Below are 15,784 nucleotides of genomic sequence, written 5' to 3'. Positions count from 1 at the left end.
GCCAGACATATAAGCCCCCAGCAGAGGAATAAGGTTCTTTCTCCAGGGAAATTGAATTTTCTCAGACAAAAAAGGCATACAGATACCAAAATAGGGTGATGGGGGATGTTTTGAACGAAAGTATGAGCTGACCATTCAATGTTAAAGTCAATTAGTTGAAAAGCCTCATCCATGCTCACAGAACTTCTAATCTGCTTTGTAATCTCTCATCCTTAAGAACAGATGATCATGGATCAATAGACTTTTAGGGAAAGTTTACTATATGCAAAAGAAAAAACTGGAAAAAAATAGGAATAAACATGCAGAGAGCAGAAGAAAACTCCAATATCACCACTGTGATGACAAGATACTATATCCTTGAAACCATACAAGGATGGTCTAACAAGGAAAAATTAGAGAACCAATAATGAGCTGGTAGAGAGTAAAAATATCAGTAGATTTTAAAATTATGTTAAAAAGAAGAGTTGAGCCATATACTTTAGAGAATTCCAGGAAGAAGTAAAGAAAGATAAAAAGAAATAAAATAGGAAGCAAAATATAAGAAACCCAGAGAATCAATTAGGAGATGTAATATTTAAGACGATCAAAAAAAAAAAAAAAGAATAAAGAAAACAGTGCAGAGGTCATGATTAAAGAAAAAATGCAGACAAATCTTCAGAATGAAAATACATGTAAAGCAAATCACCATTGAGATTCAGAACAAAAAGAGAAAAAGGAATATTTTTAAGGCTTCCATAAAGCAAATCAAAGGGCCAAGAACAAACAAAGGTACCAGACTTCTAACATGGCACCTTGGAAAATAAGAGACAATGGTATTTTGCCTTCAAAAGCTTGATAGAAAATTATATCCAACTTAGAATTCTATATGTGGCCAAACTAATATTCAATTATGGATAACAGATTATTCAATATGCGAGAGGTAAAGGCCTTCCAGGAGGACAGCCACGGTTATGTCCACAATGACAGTGATGTAGGAGGTCTAAAGGAAAATGGGTTCAGTCTAGAGCTGAGGAGGCCCCAGAAGGGCTATCCCCCCATAACAAATGAAACTGAGACGTTATCCAAGAGTTGTAAACACTTGTTAAGAAATATATCTCAGAGGTGGTGTAGAGTATGGAAAGACCAGACCTCAGCTCAAGGACAACTAAGCCAATGGCAAAAGAATAATTAAATGTGGAAGAAGAGGAGTTGTTACAAGAAAAACAGATGGTGACTGTATACTACTCAGCTCAGCAGTGATAATTATAGACACAATAATAAAAATACTGAATATGCATTTGGATTTCATAAAATGTATACTATGTATTGGAAAGATAAAAAGAGAGAAAAGATCCTTATCTATCAAAATTACAAATTAGTACATTATGTTTTAAGATGAATTAATAAAGAGTGGTAGATATATCTTATTTAGAAAAAAAATGGAATAAAAGAAATAGTAAAAAGTGTTAAAAATGGATGCTTTTATGGAGTAGCAGAGAGACAGGGCTTGACAGGGATCTACCATCTACTGTTTTTAACATAAGATTTTTAATTTTATGACTTTTAAAGCCATTCTTTACTTAATACTTTAGAACAACTTTTAAAACTTAAAAGAAATAATAGTAAATGAGTATACAGGGTCACCTATAAATCTAAATTGTCAGGTAAAATTGGTGCTCCAGGAACACTTGCCATAATTATTCTGCAGATTCACCCTCCTTGATGGCACATGACCAGATAGATTTGGGGTCCACATACCCCAGTTTAAGAAGTTTGGTCTAGACTCTTTCACGATGGGTAAATATATGGTTCCCATTAGACTCTTTGACACACTGACAATGGCTGGAGGACACCCCTTTTGCCCCCTCAGATCCTTCTTCAATGCTAAGATGTTGCATCCTCTGTATTAATGATTTCAAGAATGGCCAGGAAGAGCCTGAGAACCTAGAATTGATCTCATTACCCTTGTTTGTACTTATAATGAAAGCAAGGCTCAGGGGTGGTCAGCAATTTACTGATGTCATATAGATAGGTCATTCCCATTCTTAGCCGGTCATTAAAGAGCTAGTTGCTATGCTGCTTTACTATAATCCAAGCCTGAGGTATATCTATTTATATGTTCTTAAAATTTTTTCTCAGCCAGACTGAGCCTATGGAGAAGCTGCGGAGCACCAGCTGTCTGCGGTTTATATTGTTAATTCATTAAACTTCATGCTTTATCCTCTCCGGAAATCACTGCCATCCTGCTTACCGGCAAACAATAACACTGAGAAGCTTGCTGCTGCAGTTGCTGACAATATCAATTATTTAGTTTTTTGCCAATTCCTCTTAGACTTTTTTTTTACTGGAGAATTTACACTGTGTTATTGAATTGAAAACAGTGGAAAGCTTTGGGGAATGTCAACTAATTAGCTAGCATTTGGAAACCCCTTTGTTAAAGATAATTTGTTTACACGACTAATTCAACCTTTTAATTATGGGGGCCTACACGGGCTATGAAAGGTGCCGCTGCAGCCATCCTTTGCTGGGCACAGGGATGCCAACATGGCAAAGCTTATTCTTCTTTGTGATGAGGTATGACGCCCCAGCTCATTGGCACCTAACCTTGCTTAGAGTTAGTTACACTTGGGACCAGCTTTGGGCTTCCCAGGTTTCCAGTTGTGACTTTTTCTGAGCAATTTCTCACCTATGTTAGAAGGGCAGCTACTAACATACCTACTTCATCCATTCTCCATCTTTTCATAGCTCCTGCTCTCCCACCCCTATTTGTTCCTTTTAGATCTCTTTGTCTTTCAGAAGTCTTGATTGAATTTTTCAGTGCTAAGATGTTTTAATGTCTTCTGTATTCAGTATTCCACGTATGAACAGTAATTGTTTATTATCCAATCTATGGGTATTCATCATGTTAACTTCATGGCTTGGGGTAAATACAGCTGAATTTGCCCTGGTAAAGGGGAATAGAGTAGACTGACATCTGTTTTTGTCACAGTGAACAGGATGTGGTTCTAATATATCAAGAGTTAGAAAAGAACTAAGCAAATATTTAAATGTTTCTTTCTGGTCTTCTGATACTGGGATACTTAAATGCAACTTTCTTTTTCTTTTTTTTTAATTGATTTTTAGAGTGAGGAAGGGGAGAGAGAGAGAGAGAGAGAGAAATTGATGTAAAAGAGAAACATTGATTGGCTTCATCTTATACTCACCCTAACTGGGGATCGAACCCACAACCTTTTGATGTACTGAATAATATTCCAACTGACTGAGCCACATAGTCCAGGGTCAAATGCAACTTTCTTGATAAGAATGGTTGGAATATGAACATATATTTGTGAGAGTGATTATGAGAAATAATATCAATTCTTTGTGATAGCTGCACTTACTTTAATTAACTAGTAGTTAAGATCTAAGGACTGTCTTAACAAGTAACTTTAGCAAGAGCATTCCAAATATAACTGCAGTTCATGTACATCTTGCATGAGTTTTCTTGGCTGTCTAGGAAAGTACAGCTGAGAGTTGTAATTTTGTCTACTCAGATGCTAAACCCTGAAGAAAAGGTGGGTTGATAAATAATTGAATGTGTGAATGAAATATATTTTTATCTTTTTCCATTTGCTAGGTCCAATTAGTAAATGATTACCTTCAATAAATAAATAAATGTCTATGACAAGTATTTTAAAGCATTTTATGCATACTAATAGGTATGTTTTAGCCTTTCTTAAACAGGGACCCACTTAAGAGTTACTCAGCAACATTATCTTCCAGGCAGCTTTCTGCAAAAAGGCCATCTCTATTTTGTGGTATTTATACTCCAAGTTCTTTGTTCTGTGTTAAAGGTAATTGAGATCTTCTGTGTCATTCTGTAAAATGGTGGGGCTGGAAGAATGTGGAGGTCTTTAGTTAAAATCCAAGGAAGGTTCTGTTCCCACTTCCTCCTGATCATATCCAGTGAGAATAATTTTCACTTAGTTTCTGCATATTTGTACACATGAGTGCTATCACTGTAGCTAGCATATATGGCCTCCTTTATAGGCATTGCATCATGTATTTTTACATCATCCCTAATAGGCAGTGCAGCCAGAATTTCTTTCTGCTGCAAGGGGCAAAAAACAGCTCAAATTAATTAGAGTAAAAAGGCATTTGTGGCTCCCATAGTGGAAACATCTAGAGGTAGATTTGGCTTTAGACTTACTGGAATCACGTGCTCAAAAGTATTTGCACACAGCAACTCTCAGCTGTACTTTCCTATAAGTTGACCCAATTTTAGGTAGGCTTTCTCTACAAGGGAAAATAGCCCACACATACAGGCAAAACATTGGCTGAATCCTCCCATGAGCTGGGATTTTGTTTTTGCTGTTTATTGCTATATCCCAGAACTAGGGGATACAGTAGATATTTAATAATACTTATTAAATAAACAAAAAATGGCTCCCTTGGCTTTCATGCTCGACCTTAAAACCGAGGGTTGGAGTCAGCTCTAACTAATTCATCTGACTAAATATGGGTGCTATGGACTGAATGTGTGTGCCCCTCCCCCAAGTCATATGTTGAAATCTATTTCCCCCCACTGTGATGGTATTTGGACGGTGGACCTTTAGGAGGTAGTCTCATGCCCTGAGCACTCTGAGAGCTCCCTTCCCCCTTCCACTATGTGAGGAGATAGTACAAAGAACCAGGAAGAGGACCCTCACCTGACAGTCAATCTACTGGTGCCTTGATCTTAGACTTTGCAACCTCCAGAACAGTGAGAAATACATTTCTGTTGTTTATAAACCACCTAGTCTATGGCATTCTGTTACATCAGCCTGAACTAAGACAATGGGAACACGTATTTCCTGAGGGAAAATCAGGAACTGTTGCCAGAATAAGGAGGAGCTGACCCCTGGTGGTGAGTGGAGGAGCTGCCCCCTGGTGGTCAGTGCGCTCTGACAAGGGGAGCGCTGCTCAGCCAGAAGCTGGTCTCACTGTTGGCGAGCACAGCGGTGGTGGCGGTAGCCTCTCCTGCCTCTGAAGCAGCGCTAAGGAGCAGCGAGCAGGCGGGCGAGCAGGCAGGCAGTAAGGAGCGAGGGATCAAAGACTGTGAGAGGGTGCAGGCCAGGCTGAGGGACACCCCCCCACCTCCCAGTGCATGAATTTCATGCACTAGGCCAATAGGCTATGACATAAAGGCAGAAGCAGTGAGACTAGTTTGAGGGGTTTTTCCAATCATGTGGACTAGAGGGGACTGTGGCTGGAACAAGATGGTAGCACCGGAAGTGATTAAAATGTTTGGATTCTGAATATATTATGAAGAGAAGGCCAGTAGTATTTGCTGGAGGATTCAATGGGAGGATGTAAGGGAAAGAGAAGCCTCAATGTTGACTTGAGATTGCTGGTTTCAGCGACTGGAAGGATGGAGTTGACATTTACTTAAATGGAGAAGATTGTAAGGAAAGCAAATCTGAGGGACGGGGGAGATAAAGAAATCAGGAGTTCTGTTACAGACAGATATATTGACCGGGCCTGTAAGTAGAGATGTCAAGGGGATAGAGACATAAACTTATAGTTCAGAAAAGATGGCTGAGCTAGAAATAAAATTTAAGATTCGTCAGTGTTTGCAAGTATTTTCAGTCATGAACTCACAAAGGAAATGACTGTATATTGAGAAGAAAATCAGGCCTTACAGCTGAACTCTGTGACAGGTGGGGAAAGTGAGCAAGAACACACATACTTTTATCGGAACGTAATGGTTTTGAGCTTGAAAGACTTTTATTAGGTATCTTATTATTTTCCTCTGCAGCAAAAAATTGTACTGTAAATGCCTTGGAGCCAAAGGTCACCTAGAAAGCACATGTAGTTGAGCTGAGTAGGTTGGGTTTACTGCTCATTGAAATGAGGGAGAACACACACTGTGGGGGAGCTGGGGGCACCCCAGTGAGAGGGTTTTAGAGAGGATGTATTGTAAAATTTGAGCTTTGGTTAGGTAATTTTGAGCACAGTTTATGGAAGCTTGGCTTTACTCTGGATTGAATGTTGTCAGGAAGTGTGGGCAATTCTATGGTTCCTTATCTTATTCCATCTTATGTGGGAGGAGTAAAGACAAGAGCAAGGTGGAAGCTTAATGGTAAAGAATCAGTTGTCACTCATATCAGCTGGGAGGGTTGGGGGTTGTGTTTCTGTGAATTGTGCAGTGACTTTTTTTTTTTTAATGCTTAGACAAAATTATGAAGTGATCTTGGTTAGTGTTTTGCTCTCTCATGATCACAAAAGGCTTCATCTGATGGTGGTGCTTTGTGAGACTTGATATCCAGAGGTGAACCATGGCCCAACTGTGAGCACAGCCAGCACCTGCCTAACACCTCCAGGGCCTGGCTTAACTGGCAGACCTGTTCCTGCATATCAGGGCATGCTCTCCTCTTTCTTGGTCCCCTGTGGTTTAAAGAATACAGGATATTAACTCATGACATCAATTCATGACAAATTCATGAGAGTTTGTGCATCAGGATCAAGAGGGTGTCTCCTGAACCTCTGTAGTTACACTAAGGTCAACCCTCCTCCTCCTTGTAGAATGAATTGTTGGATCATATCATGTGACAATGGCTGCACAGGAGTGTTTAAGACTCAGGACCTGATACATTGACCAAATGTAGCACAGGCAATTACCAGAAACCACATGATTATTAGTCCTTGTAACAGGTCTCAAAGCAAGAGGCGTAGATTATAAAACCCAGGCAATGAAAACATATCCCAGAATTCAGTGGGGCCTGTTTCAGAGACCCAGGTGGCTTTCCTTTCCCTGGTTTAGAATCTTTTTGCTTGCCCTGTAGTATTTACATAGGTGTTGCAAGCTTAGAAGAAACCAAGTGCTATGTGATGGTCCCAGGCAATGCCAGCTAATGACTGTAAACTCGTTTATTGGGCTTTCGGAGCAGATGCTGCATTATTTATGACATCTGCTAGGGTCCACTACAAGGTTCAGATCACTGTGGGAATTACAACTTAAAGAATTCTCATGAAAAGGGCTTCATTTCTCCCTGCTGTAGTCTCTCCTGCTTGCCTGATTCCTGAGGATCCTGGGAGCAGTGGAAGTTTTAAATATCTGGTAGTCTCTAAGGATTATCCCCAAACTTACTGGGTACATTAGTATGAAGCAGGCTAGTATAGCCTGATAATCATTCAAGCACTGGAATTCAAATGGGGTACAGTGTTGGTTGGGAATATAAGTATCATTTATCACAATAGCAGTGAGCCCATTCTATGCCCATTTTATAGGGTTCCTGTAGTGGTCAGGAAACTTTTTTTGTTTTTAAGTCGTTTAAAAGTCATGGATTAAATCCAAGCCATTTGCTTCTTACAGTATACATACTTGTTCTATCATTTATAAGTTAGTAGTACTTGGACATAGGCAATTAATTAGGCATTTAAACTGATTGAATTTCTGCCCTGACCTGGTGGCTCAGTCGGTTGGAGTGTCATCCTGGTATACCAAAAGGTTGGGGGTTTGATTCCCAGTCAGGGCACATATCTGGGTTGTGGGTTCAGTTCCTGGTCAGGGCATGTATGGTTGGGGCAGGTATGAGAGGCAACCGATCAATGTTTCTGTCTCAGATCAATTTTTCCCCACCTCTCTGCCCCCTTCTCTCTCTAAAAATCAATAAAAAACATATCCTCAGGTGAGGATTAAACATAATAATAGTAATAAATAAGTAAACTGATTGAATTTCTGTAGGAAGCTTACATTTCAAGAGCAAATAGAAATCTGTATAACAGTCTCTTGGCAATCTTTCTTTATAAGTATGAACCATCAATAAATAGTATTACTAGTAAATCAGGGATATCCAAAGAAGTCTCTAGAAGCTCTGAAAAAGGCATGAATAGTTCTCTAACAGAAGGTTTTTCTTCTCTTCAGACAAAAGAGAAAACTAGAGTATAGAAAACCAAAAACTTTTTAGCATTTTTGCCATGAATACTCATATCATATCATTTTAATAATTTTGAAAGAAAAAATAAATGAAGAAGTGTAAATATATCATTAAAACTGTACAGTTTGTTAATCTATTGACATTTTAAGAACTAAGGATAAATTATGTTTTATATATGCTTCTTATTAAATTCATTTTTAGAGAGAGAGGTAGGGAGAGGGATAGAAAGATAGAAAAATTGATGAGAGAGAGACATCATCAATTGGCTGCCTCCTGCACACCACCTAGTGTGGGCCGAGCCAGCAGCCTGGGCATGTGCCCTGACCAGGAATTGAACCAGTGACCTCTTGGTTCATAGGTCACTGCTCACCCGCTGAGCCACACCTGCTGGGCTTATGTATGTTTCTTATTTAAAAACTGTCCAGGCATCCAAAGATCATTTATTAATTAATTTAAATATTTGTTTAAGGTCTTGAAGTTAATTATGGTTCTGAAAATTATACTGACACTTTAAGCCCTTATGATTTGAAATATTGTAAGAACTTCATAAAATTAAACCCTTTAAAAACAAACCCATGATTATCATTTCATTTAGGGGGATATAATTTTATATATATAAATTTTTCTTTTTAAACAAGCCATGGAGATAGTGATAACTTAGGTAACTCATAGAACCAATGTAGGCCATTTAGAAAATTTAAATGACACAGTTAATCCTGTGCTTATACAAATAGAATTATGTTCTATCAGTATTATTATAGGGTAAACTAACTGAATCATGTCCCCAACTCTTGTTTTCTGTTGGAGCCAAAGCCATTTTTTTTTCTGACCTCATAGCTATAGTAGCAAAGGCTTTTATATAAATACTAGAGGCCTGGTGCACGAAATTCATGCACTGGGGCACAGGGGGTTGTCCCTCAGCCCAGCCTGCACTCTCTCCAATCTGGGATCCCTCTCACAATCCAGGACTGCTGGCTCCCAACTGCTCGCCTGCCTGCCTGCCTGCCTGATTGGCCCTAACCACTTCTGCCTGCCAGCCTGATCAGCCCCTAACCCAGCCGTGGGCAAACTACGGCCCACAGGCCGGATCCGGCCTGTTTGAAATGAATAAAACTGAAAGAAAAAAAGACCGTACCCTTTTATGTAATGATGTTTACTTTGAATTTATATTAGTTCACACAAACACTCCATCCATGCTTTTGTTCCAGCCCTCCGGTCCAGTTTAAGAACCCATTGTGGCCCTCGAGTCAAAAAGTTTGCCCACCCCTGCCCTAACCACTCCCATGCCAGCCTGATCACCCACAACTGCCCTCCCCTGCTGGCCTGGTCACCCCTAACTACCCTCCCTTGCTGACCTGGTCACCCCTAACTGCCCTCCCCTGCCAGCTATCTTGTGGCTGTGGGCACTGCCATCTTTGAGGGCATGGCAGTCAGTTAGTATATTCCCTCCTATTGGCTGTGGGCACCGCCATCTTTGCAGCCTGCTGCTCAGTCGTTTGGTCATGCCTCACTAAACCCCTTGTCAGCCTGGTCCCCCACGCAGCCTGTTTGGTCATCCATTTGGTTGCGATGGTTGCTTAGGCTTTTATATATATAGATATTTTTGGGATCCAGAAAAAGAAACATTGTTTAACAATTTTCTGTCTCTTTTCTTTTTTTAGACATTGCTGAGTGTTTATCTGGGCTAGATATTTATAGAGTGCTGACATAACAACTGAACTTTTAAAAACATCTTTAACCTCTCTTTCCCCAAGAAAGGAACAGCAGGGTGGAGAGGCAGCAGGCTTTAGGCAAATATGAAATTATCACTCTAAAAGGCTAATTGTATTTTCTCTACAGAATGAGGACAGTTTAGATGTGGAAAAACAGACCTTGACATATATGCTCACTAAAGAAAGGGGTGTGCAGCTGGTTTTGATATGATTTGTACACACTTGACAGTTTTATCTGCCCTAAACAATTAAAAAGTCAGCAATTGTTAATTCCCAGGTACTAAAACACAGGAGGAAACAACTCCTGGGTTAAATAAAGTGCTCTCTTTTATAGACAAACAAGACAGATAATGTCCTCTTGAGGATATCTTCACTTTTTATTCAAAGGTACCTTTCAAATAAGCATTCCCATTCCCCTCAAACGCTCCCCAAAGTAGCCATTGCGGTTTGGAATTGGCTCTGGTGAAACTGTGCCAGTTCATGAGATAAGCATACAGTCAGCTTGATAGTGAGAAAACAGGGGGAAGCAACATCTGGCCTGAGAAAGGCCCAGTGGAGTCAGAGGAGAGCCGGGGAGAACTTCCATTGTCTTTGGAAGGTGCTTCTGCAACATCAAGGCTCTGGGTCCCAGCCAAGGGCCAGTCATCACCCAGCCATCCTCAGAGAGCAGACAAAACCTCCTGACTCCAGGCAGACAAAAATAAACAAAGTTCTCAGGGACACCAACAGAAGTCTAGGGGTACATCTTTAAAAGGTTGTAAAATGTTGAGCCAAGTCGAAGTTTATCCAAAAGGAGGCCAGTTTCATGAGACACAATGAACTCCTCATCCCTGGGGCCTGGCTTGAGGACACATTTATCAGACCTGGTCCTATCTTCTGCCCGAGATGGTTGATGTTCTGTGTCAACTTGGCTTGTCTATAATCTAGTCCCCCAGTTATTCAGTCAAACACTAAACTAGATATTGCTGTGATGATGTTTTGTAGATATGATTAAAGCCCATAATTTGTAGATATGATTTACATCCATAATCACTTGTTTTACATACAGGAGATGATCCTAGATCAAGCATGTCAAACTCAAAGGCTAACATGGGCCAAATAAACAAGGTTTAAGCTTATGTGGGCCGCAAAAAAACAAAAGCTTCAATTTTCATAGAAATGTAGGTTTATTTCAATAGAGACATGCTGAATACAAAGGGCTGAAATAAATGAGTAATTGTTAACATAAAATAATAGAACATTTTAATAAAAAATAATATTTTTTCTTGAACATTAACTTACCAGACACTGAATAACTGCACAAATTAATAAGCATAATGCAAATAAACCTATTTTTCTTGTTCTCTGAAAGTGAAATATTTCCTGTTGAGCACACCAAATGAGTCAGTCCAAGACTAATAACATGGCAATCAGCTGCTAAAATATTTGCTGCTAGTATTAGTGGAGAGAAATGGTGCGCCTGCGCATAAGGTGCGTAAGGGAAATGAATGCAACACGATTATAGTATCAGTCATTAGTGAATGTTGTAGTTCGGTATTAATAATTATGTATAACAGGATATTTTAAAAATTAAGTTATAAAATTTTTATTAAAACGTTTATCACATACCGTTATATTGGCTGGGCCAAAAAAATATTCATTGTGGGCCACATGCGTCCCATGGGACACAAGTTTGAAATGCTCATCCTAGATCATCTGGATGGTTCTGATGCAAAAAATTGAAAGGTGTCAAAAGCAGAGCTTAGACTTCCCCTGAAGAAGAAGTTCTGCCTGTGAACAAAAGTTTTAGCTGTGCTAAGAGTTTCAGCCTTCCTGATGGCCAATGGTTTTGATTTGGAACTTGCCTAGTTAGCTGCCACAGTTGTATGAGTCAATTTATTGCAATAAATCTCTTAAAAGAGATAGCTCATACTGGTTCTGTTTCTCTGGTTGGATCCTCACTGATACATCTCTCTATGGATGTTTCCTATTATAGACAAACGACACTCAAGACACCAGACAAGCAGACAGATCACAGGAGCAAGTGTTAGAAGCCTACTCAAAATTTTCACCAGAGAACACTATAGGTCTGATTAGATAAACAAAAATGTCAGACGGGAACATATTCCAAGAACACAAAATAAACCCAATGCTGATGTATTTAACAGAATACTGGAACTCAATTTAGCATGAACTTCTCTCTCCATCACATACAGAGGGCATATCAAACAAGTAGAGACACAGATATGAACACTAGTATTGGGTCCAAGGTTTACATCCAAGGCAATGAGGTCTTCAAATGGATGAATCTTGGGGACATATCCCTTTTTGCCAAAGCCCTCCAGCTAAACACCACAGGAGCACAATGTGAGAGAAGACAAGAGAATGGTGAAAGCTGTAATCTATATATATAAAAGCCTAATATGCAAAGTGTCCCCTCGGGAGTTCGACTAGGAGACAGGGAGTTTCATTGCTCACTATGCCATGCGCTGCCCACCAGGGGGCAGAGCAGAATAAAGGAAGGCCTCAGCCAGCAACAGGAAGGCCCCGATAGGCCCTGATCGCCTGCCAGGCCTAGGGACCATGGACCATACCCACGCACAAATCTCATGCGCCAGGCCTCTAGTTGGTAATGAAGCAATAATCACGCATATTAGCTGGCAGAGGATGCTGTCTGATACTTCCGTGGTTTTCACGATAAGTTTGTGCTATAGGTAGACTGTGTCCATCCAAATTCTTAATCCCCAATGTGATGGTATTAGGAGGTGGAACCTTTGGAGGATGATTAGGTCACGAGGGTGGAGCCCTCATGAATGGATTTGTGTCCTTATAAATGAGATTCTAGAGACCTCTCTCACCTCTCTGCCTTATCAGGATACAAGAAGACGGCCTTCTAGAAACTGAGAAGTGGGTCCTCACCAGACACAAATCTGCCAGTGCTGTGATTTTGGACTTCTCAGAATACAGAACTGTGAGAAATAAATGTTTGCTGTATAAGCTTCCCAGTTGATGGTAGTTTTTGTTACAGCATCCTGAACGAAAACACTCTCATTTTTGTCTGTGCTTTGTTTTGTTTGTTGTTTTGCCTCATTCATCATAGTCACAGAGCACAGAGCACCAGACCCCCAGTGTGACATCTGTGTCAGTGAGACTGTCGATAACCAACAGGAGGACACCATGATCTGGCTGTCAGCTCCATGCTGGCTCTTGAAACTCCACGCCAGTTATAATTCCTGGATGGCAGAAGCTGCTCTTCTCTCCCTTGACATTTAAATTTCAATTGTTTTTTAATTTTTTATGGCTCTAGTTTTATTTTTTTAATGTGGACTGAGCTACAAACAGAATAATAATTATTATATCCAATTTACCCAAATAATATATATATAATATATTGTGATCATTACTAAACATAAGTATTTTATTAGAAATCACATATCAATGATAAAAGGAAAGTTTTCATTTAGATCATGCATCTGTGAATAAATATCGCTTATTCCTTAAATGGAAATAGTTGGTATAAATTGTATCCCCACTTTCAATTTTTATTTAAGTGCTAAGAAAACTCATGTCCTTAAATGAGTAGATGGGAGCAGAATTAAAAACAAGAAACTAAAACAAAATACAATGACAATTTTTTAGGTTATCTGCAAAACACTCATCTTGATATACCATCAAAAAACAATTTGAACTATCTGCCTGTTCACAATGTAATTGAGTCCTCAAATTGAAAGCAAAGAATAAAAACGATCTGCTTTTCAAAAAGACTTGCTTTTTCTTTCCCCAACCCCAAGATGAGCATTTAAAATTCTCCCTTGTTCAAAACCCTAGCAGATTTTTTTACAGAGTATGAGTGGGGATGGATGAAACATTTGTCTTCCTTTTGTAAAATGTGAGAAAAGTGAGTATTTAAGGGAAAGTGGGGTCTGAGGACCCAGGTCCCCTCAACTGCTGGTGCGTTCTCAAGTAAAACAGTTTTAGAAAAAAAAAAAATTCAAATGCAAGGTAAGAATGAGGAAACTGGCTTTCTGAAGCTGTATATGCTGAATACCCCTTGAAAAGTCTGTATGTGTCCTCAGTATTACCTGCACTCTGAAGACTCACCAGGAAGATTGTAGGAATGCAGATTGTTTCCCTGGGAATACCGGCTGCACCAACATAATAGAAACATTATGGACCATGATCATTTGGTTTATGGCTTAGTAATGTTTCTCTTAAGTCTCCTACGGTGCCTAAAACATTGTCTTTGCACATAGGGGGTTCTCTGCAAATATTAGCTGCAGTGGAGGAATCTATTTTATTGCTTTAGGAGGGAAACCACAATTTAAAATGGCCAACCATTGTATACCACAAAGTACCAGTGCCTGATGTAGTTCCTGCCAATTAAGAGGTAGCCAATGATTACATATTTTACTGCATAATAATAGTTATCATTTATGGAACACCTACAGGGACCTGGCACTTAACAAGCATGAGGGTATGGATACACACACACACACACACACACACAAAGAAATGGCCCTACAAGTTAGTTATTGTTATCTCCGTTTTATAAATGAACATTTCAGAAAGGTCTTGTAGCTTGCTCAAGCCGGAGAGTTAATAAATGGTTGTGTCAAGATTATAACCCAGTTCCAAAACACTTGTGTGTGTTTTTTCATCACAACACAGTGCCTCTTCCTCACACCTGGACTTTCTCCCAGGTCTCCTGGAAAAGAGCAACAGTATCTTTACACTACGGTGTCGGGTGAATTTCCCGCCAAAATATAAGATGGCGGTTCGCATACGCAGGTAGGTATCTTTGTGAACGGCAAACAAACAAATATTTGGTAATACGCAGTTACAATCGGCCCGAGTTTACACGTTTCCCGCACTCCACCGCAAATCTATATGAACGGAGTTAAGACGGCTCCCGCGGAGTACGCGCAATTCACGCGAGCCGACTTAACTCGTTTCCCGCAATCCAAGTGTTTACATAAAATAAGTAAATAAATAAAGCACATCTCTGTTATTTTACACTGAAAATGAGGAAGAGCAGGCCTGTCTTGTACTTGGGAAATAAAATATGTAAAATACCAGCACAGTGCATGGAATACTTTAGGTATTTAGTAAATGCTGCTTCCATCTCTCATTTGAAAGGAATACATCTTTAGAACTCAAAATTGATATATTTTGCTTTTGACTTAATTTGGTGACATTTTGGGTGAAACAAAATATTTTCCCAACTGACCAAGTCTCAAACCAAGCAGACCAGCTACTGGGCTGTTTTAAAAGCCCTTCGTGATGCAAGCCCACTTTAAAACGATTCCGGAATGATGGGTTCAATCCATACTGCAAAGATTGGAAACGCCACAATTTTCTGTCATTTCTAGAAGTAGAACACAACCTGAAAATGGGATATAATTGGGGCACAGAAGCATCTGTGGGCTGCCTATTTTATTCTCATTTCCTTGGGAAGTATTCATATTTGATCTCTCGGCGTGCGAATGGGAATTAGACCTACCCACACTCTGCCTTTGAAATAGGCAAAGGATATCAGCTGAATGACATGCACATTGTTGAACCACATCAAACCAAATGGATGATCTGATGTTTAACAGTGAACAGCCCTGGTCTTTCCAGAGGCAGGAGAAATTCTATAACATGAAGACAAAAATGAAGGCAAGCTGATTCCATTCTCTGGAGAATTTCTTGCCTGTAGATTCAGTCAGGAGATCCTCACAGATCTGTCTACGTTTATTTACAGAAGTTAAAAATTTTGTGATGAGGTAGGATTAATACCTTGGGCATTTATATATTCCAATATATCAAAACAGATCTTTAACCCAAAGAAAACACAGAGCTCAGAGGCAGCAGGCATCCGATGCGGCAAGTTGGCATTCTACAGGAGTCTGGACATCAGAAAGGTGTGAAAAGGCCTGTCCTCTTCCCTCCCTGCCAGTGTTGAATGGTTGTTTGGTGTCTAATGAAAAGATAGGGAACTCCAAAGCCTTCCTCTGTTAGCTTAGCCACATGCAGAGCTTTATTCTCTGCCCTATAAAGGGTTAAAAAAAGAAGCTATGGTGATGGGGAAAAACAGAATATATATTTCACCTCCAGTCCTGCCTGGTGTTCAATGAAAAGCTCCTCTTTTGGTGCTGCATACGGGTGTGTGTGCTATAAGCGGGCAAGTTATTGGGGATGAAGTGTCATTAGCCACACAAGGCTTCCTGTTTACAA

This window comes from Myotis yumanensis, unplaced genomic scaffold, assembly GCF_028538775.1.
Source record: "Myotis yumanensis isolate MYYU_CA2020_CCGP unplaced genomic scaffold, mMyoYum1.0.hap1 SCAF_4, whole genome shotgun sequence".
In the NCBI taxonomy this organism is placed as follows: Eukaryota; Metazoa; Chordata; class Mammalia; order Chiroptera; family Vespertilionidae; genus Myotis; species Myotis yumanensis.
Note: the sequence above shows the minus strand (reverse complement) of the source record.